The sequence below is a fragment of the Pongo abelii genome, chromosome X (genome assembly GCF_028885655.2).
Source record: "Pongo abelii isolate AG06213 chromosome X, NHGRI_mPonAbe1-v2.0_pri, whole genome shotgun sequence".
Lineage (NCBI taxonomy): Eukaryota > Metazoa > Chordata > Mammalia > Primates > Hominidae > Pongo > Pongo abelii.
Genome location: NC_072008.2, coordinates 31,220,730 through 31,228,429, shown reverse-complemented (window position 1 = coordinate 31,228,429; position 7,700 = coordinate 31,220,730).

Genomic DNA, 7,700 nt, shown 5'->3' with positions numbered 1-7,700 from the left:
GGCTGATAGAACTGTATTATTGTTATTTTCACATTTTATTTGAATATACATTAATAGTCTCTGGAAAGATACAAAGACACTACCAGCAGTGCTGGTGGGGTGGCTGATGGAAGACAGAGGTGGGAAAAAGATGATTTCCTATATTCTATTCATACTTCTTGATTCATGAACCATGTGAAGCCATTCCAGAAATTAAAAAGTAAATTTAAAACCGTGATTTGAAAGACCCCAAGAATTCATTTATTATATCTGTTTTGTTCCTAGGGAATAAAACAGGCACTGGTATAATCTGCCTCAACATTTTAATTCATTCCTTCACTTGGTAAGCAAAGCCAGTCTCATTGTGCGGAGACCTAATTAGTATCCAGGAAATACTAGGCTTGATCACATAGGTCTCTCATCTTATCCTGCAGGTGTTGATAGTAAGCACTGCCACTGAGATCTGTGGTGGTTACAGTGACTAATAACCAATGGAAGTCTGCATATTTCAATGCAAGCATGTCTCCAAGATATAATTTGTCAACAAGATAAAGAAGCCTATTAAAGTTGCAGCTTCTTCCAAGTAATGACTTTTCCAGCATTAAACACAATCAAGGCAAAGCTATTAGGATCAGGAAGAGGGTTAAAACATACATGGGACTAAAGTCTGATTAGAAAATGTTAATTTCAGAGAAGAGAGGAATCTATTCTTTAATTGCACAGCCAATTTTCAAATACACTTTCAGACACTGATTTCTTGATCTGGTGATTTATTTATAAGTAGAAAACTTGATTTAAAAGAGTGTTTATATTTGTTGGATATTTATTGGCAAACTTTTAATGAAGTGTGGAATGCGAAGAAAAGTGCACACATCATAAATGTATAGTCGATGAAATTTCAAAAAGTGAACACATCCAAGTAAAAGAATCCAGAAATAGGAAATTTTCAGCACCCTTGAAGTATCCCTTATGATCCCTTCCAGTCACTAACCCCCACCCCAAATTAACCTCTACTTTGACTGCCAACAGCATAGATTAGTTTTTTCTGACTTTGAGCATTACAGAATGGAACTAGACACTATTGTATCTGTATGTCTTTAATTAGCATCCTTGTGCTCCCCTTTTTTAATCAGTAAATTGTACATCTTTATCTCTATGCTCAGAAAAGAGTGACCATGAGACCTTGGCTGATTAAGTGATTGATCAAAGTACAACTCTAAACCATTGTGATTTTTTTCAAAAGAGGTACATGAAAACATTGCCCCCCAAAATTACAATACCTCTCTATAAAAGGACACATCCCCGGACAGCATCTTTATCACCATTCTCTTTCCAAGTCATCAATTTTAAGTTACCAAGCGACCCAGAGGTACTGCAGATTCCAGGTCTGCAATTCTCTTCTCAGTCAGGAAAAAGAGTGGGGAGGATAAATCTTCAGCCTGTCAGCAAACCCTAAAACAATATCCCTGTTAACCTCGTTAAGAAGAAATCCTGTTCTCTTGTACTCTGGGGAAGAGAGAAGACGCAGCCCTTGAAATTAGATTATCTTCTCTGCCAGTGTAAGGTGGGGCAAGAGCAGAGGGGTCTTCATTTTGGATTTATCCAGGGACTAAATGGGGTGCCTGAGGGATATCTTTTGGGTGAGGACATTCTAGGCAGAGAAGATATATAAAGTGGCACAAAGGAGACTTCAGAAGAAAATGCTATAAAGGCAATTGAAGACGTTATTGACAGAACTGAAACCTGGAAATCTAGTTATGTGGTATGGATGCCAGGAATCAGCGCTATTTATGACCATACAGAAGAGATTGGTTACCAAAAAGAGAGCAGCATCTTTACTTTCCCATTTTTTCCCTTAGAAAATCTCTTGGCTGAAGTCTACCTCACTCCATGTCAAACCCAGAAAGACTCAGGTGATAATAATAGCCATGGGGAAGGATTTGAAGAACCAGAGCACAGTTTATCATAGCAGGAGAGATGAAAGCTTCATTCTTGGTCCAGCATAAAATTGTTAGGGCTCTAAAATGTAAGGATTTAATACTAAACATTTACCCAATGTAAAATCCTTTTGTAACATCCATATGTATGTTATGGAACCTGACTTATTAAGTAACACATGCCATTTTATTTTAGGTCATCAGAAGCTACCAGTGGTGGTGTGAGGCCATAAAAGTAAGCCGTGGCAACTGCAAAGCTTTCAGTCAGCAAACATTCACAGGGAACTTTTTTTGAAGTTGGCACCACCAATTGAGGTCTATTTTCTGGCCTTAAGAAACTCACAATTGGGATGGGAGATGAGTATCATCTGGGAGTTTGTTATAATAAAGAATCTGGCCGGTACGGTGGCTCACGCCTGTAATCTCAGCATTTTGGGAGGCCAAGGCGGGAGGATCACTTGAGGCCAGGAGTTTGAGGCCAGCCTGGGCAACAGAGTGAGACCCTGTCTCTACAAAAAAAAAAAAAAAATATTAGCCAGGCACAGTGGCATGCTCCTGTAGTCCCAGCGACTCAGTAGGATTACCTGAGTCCAGGAGTTTGAGGTTGCAGTGAACTGCAGTTGCGCCAGTGCACTCCACTCCTGAGTCAAAATTTGTGCTGGAATAAGATTCCCAGGTGGTTTATCTGCATGTTAAAATTTGAAGAAATCTGAGCTTAAATGACATTCTAGTTCAGTTATTTTCAACCCTGGCCACATGTTAGAACATCCTGGAGAATTTGAAAAAATTCCTAACTCCCAATGGAGGAGTAAATCACAAGAAGACCTGATACAAAGTTAAAGTTAGACCAGGCGCGGTGGCTCACGCCTATAATCCCAGCATTTGGGAGGCCGAGGTGGGCGGGTCACCTGAGGTCAGGAGTTCGAGACCAGCCTGACCAACATGGAGAAACTCTGTCTCTACTAAAAATACAAAATTAGCCGGGCTTGATAGCACATGCCTATAATTCCAGCTACTAGGGAGGCTGAGGCAGGAGAATCGCTTGAACCTGGGAGGCGGAGGTTGCAGTGAGCCGAGATCGTGCCACTGCACTCCAGCCTGGGCAACAAGAATGAAACTCCGTCTCAAAAAAACAAAAACAAAAACAAAAAACAAAGTTAAGGTTAGACTGCAGGAATAAGTTTTAGTTTTCGATTGCACTGCATGGTGATGATAGTTAATAATAATGTATTATATATATAAAATTTGCTAAAAGAATATATTTTTAATGTCCTCACCACAAAAAAAATGTTAAGTTGGCCAGGTGATGAATATGTTAATTAGCTTGATTAAATCTTTCTATAATGTATACATAGGTCAAAACATCACAGTTATGACTTGTTAATCAAAAAGAAAGAAAGGGAGGGAGGGAGGGAGGGAAGGAAGGAAGGAAGGAAGGAAAGAAGGAAGGAAGGAAGGGGGAAGGGAAGGGAAGGGGAAGGGGAAGGAAAGGAAGACTTAGAGCTGGAGCATTCCAAGCATAGGGAATTGTCAGGGCAAAGACCAGGAAGTGAGAACAATCTTGGTATATTCCAGGAACAGCAAGAAAAGCTAGTGTGTCTGCAACAGAGTGAATAATGGAGAGAGTGGTAGGAGTTGAGGCCAACGAGAAAGGCAGTTCTAGCACAACTTTCAGGGCATTGAAATGAGGGAGGATTTTATTTGATGGGAAGTCATCAGTGGATTTTGAACAAGGATTAGTTTGGAAGCATTCAGTTTAAAACAATCCTTCAGCCATGAGCTAAATTGTGACTTTTTTTTTTCTTTAAGATGGAGTCACTCTGTCATCCAGGCTGGAGTGTAGTGGTGTGATCTGGACTCACTGCAACTTCCACCTCCCAGGTTCAAGCAATCCTCCCACCTCAGCCTACCAAGTAGCTGGGATTACAGGCATGCAACACCATGCCTGACTAATTTTTGTATTTTTAGTAGAGACGGGGTTTCACCACGTTGGCCAGGCTGGTCTCAAACTCCTGATCTCAAGTGATCTGCCTGCCTCAGCCTCCCAAAGTGCTGGGATTGGCACTTCCAATGTGCTGGGATTGGCCTCCCAAAGTGCTGGCATGAAACACCGCGCCTGGCAATTGTGACATTTTAAATAGTTGTTTTCTTTACTCCTTTATTCCTTTACCCCATCCAAAAAAAAAAAAAAATCAAAACCCATACATAACCCATACATATTAACTGAGAGTAATTAGTGTATTAATGCAGTATAGAAACCAAACTTTTGTTAAGATAACAGAATTCACAGAGGAAAACAAGTAAACCCATGGGTTGAAGTCCTCGCCTGCTGTTGCAAGGAGGTCAGTTGGGAGAGAGACATTTCTACCTGTTGATGGGCGGAGCAGCCGAGTTCCATTGCAGAGGGCACACATACAGAGACGGAAGGAATTTGAGGCCTTTTTTGCAATTAACTACACTGTCTGTGACAGAAGAAACGCTCTCTAGGAGCACTTTGTCCAGAGCCCTGCAGGCATCAACTTCCTTCCTCAGTCCATGAACAAGATGTAAGGCTTCTCTTCCTTGTTTCCCACATTCACTTGCTCTGCCTCTTAAGTTATTGGCTCCCACAGAGCTGTTGCAATATTCCAACAGGATACATTCCAATCAAAATAGCTAGTTTTCCATAGTATCCACTGATTTCTATGTTGCATCCATGCCCTAGTTGTTTTTATTCTCAGGATCATTCATGCATACAACAAGCAGAATTTTTAAAAATGTATTTTTCTCCATTAAAAACATTTTAGAAGAAAGATTTACTCAGTCTGATTGTGGGCTGTGACTTTCAGCCCAATAGCACGCTACAAATTACGTTTAGCAAATCAGCATGCTATAAGACAGTAGCAGACTAAATTAGAAATATAATGCTTGGCCGGGTATGTGTAATGTAAATGTCAGAGGACCCTAGAGGCTGTGGAGCACAAAGAACTCTCAACTGATGGGGAAGTTCCAGGAGCTGTCCTTGTCCCTGCCTAGTTCCGGGCCTTCGTATTGCATATCTTTCACACATCATTGTGTGGATGTTTAAAGGTCAGGATTGCATTTATACTTGAGCTATCTAAAATAAGAAAGCCATAACCAGGAAATTTAAGGATATATTTTGTTGTGCATGCCCTATTTTCTCTCTGGTCAAGTTCTCAAGCATTCAGAAAACATACAACCTATTATAACTAACGTGCATTCTAGGGTATAGGAGGGAGGTGACGCCAAGGAAGTTGCAATTGTTTTTTAATGCTCCAAGTTTCTAAGAATAATTTGGTTTTCATCGGTATTGGTGACTTTCAATATATTTAAATTTGAAAAGACCTAACCTTCGTCTTCCTTCCTACTGCAAGGTTCTAGAATGTTATGAAATAAGCTCAGTCAAATACAGCCCATCTATTCCACAGTCATAAAGAGGACAGAGAAAAGCCACCAGGGATCTGTTTCAAATGCTAATCTCCTGTCATGAGTAGCCCTCCAGGTGATATGTGAACTCACCCTTCTGTCAAAAGCATTCATAAAATGTATTAACTGCCATTACAGGTCATCTGTAGGTGCCTCATATGTATGTGTTTGGAGGTAAAGATGTCTGCGTATCTGCATAGGATAATTTTTTTTTTCTTCAGATATGAAGTTGCATGAAGTCCCAGCCTGTTTCTAAACATATTTCATCATGTCTTCTTTCTGGGTCTAAATATGTCATTAATCATATAATATAGGGGTTGCTAAACTTTTTCCATAAAAGGCCAGATAATAAACATTTTAGGCTTTGCAGACCACACGGTCTCTCACAACTACTCAACTCTGCCGTTGTAGCAGGGGAAGCCAGCCACAGACAATCTGGTTTTCATGGGCGTGGCTATGTTCAAATAAAACCTTATTTATGGACACTGAATTTGGAATTTTACGTAATTTTCACATGCCACTAAATACCATTCTTTTAAAAAACATTTTGCAACCATCTACGAATGTCAAAACCATTCTCAGCCCTTAAGTGGTGGTACAAAAACAGGTGGTGGGGTCAGATTTTGCCCATGAGCCAGTTTGCCGACTCCTGACATCGTGTGTTAATTGATGGAGCAGTTATCTGACAAAAGAAGCAGAGATCCCAGACTAGAGCTCTCTGGCTCCATTTTGGCATCTCTATTTTCTCTATAAATATATTTCTCTATGAAACCTGATCTCTGAAAATTTTTAAGCAACTCTGCTTTTATGTATAACCACAGGGAAGAGCTGCTGCTTTGAGCCTCTGCATTTAAGTGAAGATGAATGCCATTTGTTAGCAAATTAGTTTTCCTTTTCTTTATTTGCACATAATTGTGTGAGTTTAGGTTTTTCCCTTTCCTTATTATTCTTTACAAAGCTTCAGATTTCTTTGTCTGAGTGATGAGACAATGATCTGTGAATGGCAACATGAGTAATAAATCACTAAGTTGTGGAACAAAGCGCGTTTTGATAATGGTAGCTCATCCCTCTGTCCAAGAATCAGCAAATTCCATCCTTCAGGACTTCCGCTATACATTGTAGTTCTAGCCCTATATTGTCTTTGATTATAGTATATCATAAAGACCTGTGTTCAATCTGATCTTTTTTGATTTTCCAATTTAGATCTCAAGAAGTGAATAAAATCAATGTCAGCATTTTGACAGCGGTAGTACTTCAGACTTTGTTCAGCAGTTTTTTTATAACTTGGGTTGCTCCATATTCTGATGATACATAGAGAGACTATTTCACAGTGTTTGCATTTATCTCATTGGCTTGACTGTTTCTGTCTGATACAGAGGAGTCAGGATGCCTCCATGTCCAGATAAAATTGCTCCACTGTTCATCTCATTCTGGATGGTTTAAGCAATTCTAATGAATCTTTTACTGTTATTTCACCATCCAATGCTTTATGACATTTTGGTAAAAATGTTATGCTCGATTTATTTAGTAGCTGCTTTAACTTTTGAAGTAGTTATTTGAATAGTAAACCTATTCTGATTTTCTTTCCCCATAGTCAAGGTGATGTGACATCAATCTATTCTGAGTGGTGAAAGCCTCCCCTGAAGTTCTTTTGAGGCATTTCCTCTAAGGTATTATTTACATCCTCCTTCATCCCTGTGTTATATAAATATTTACCACCTTAAAAATGCATGAATCTATATTTTTCAATCCAAGCCTTTCCCTTCTTCAAGTTAACTATGAATTCAACTCAATTCAGTGATTGTTGGAAACTTACTGGACACTGACTTTGGTGCCAGGTATTGTGAAAGGTCCAAAAAGCAGTGGGACATGGCTGATCTCAAAGTATTTACACTTGTGCTGAGGAAGAAAAGTCCGAACACTGACAACTACTAACAGGACTAAACTATGTGGGCTGGATTTTAGATGGAGAGTTTTAGATAGTGGAGAAATGACTTACTGCAGGCCTCATGGCATCAACTTTAAGCCTTCTTTGGTGTTCATATTAAAGTACTGTATACTATTGTCCACTTTGGTCTGATCAAATGAGGCAGCCCCTTTTGGCTTTGGTTTCAAACTTTGAGCCACGTAATTACAAAAACACCTATTCCCTACACCTACCAAATTTACTCAGTATTCTTGCAGGGGGAAAAAGGCTTTAAAAAGAGGATGCTATTTGAGACATGACCAATTTTCTGTTTTAACTCTATCAGTCAAAAATTTGCTCAGTAAAATCAAAACCACAATGAGATATCATCTCACAACAGACGCTGGTGAGGTTGCAGAGAGAAAGGAACACTTATACACTGCTGCTAGCAA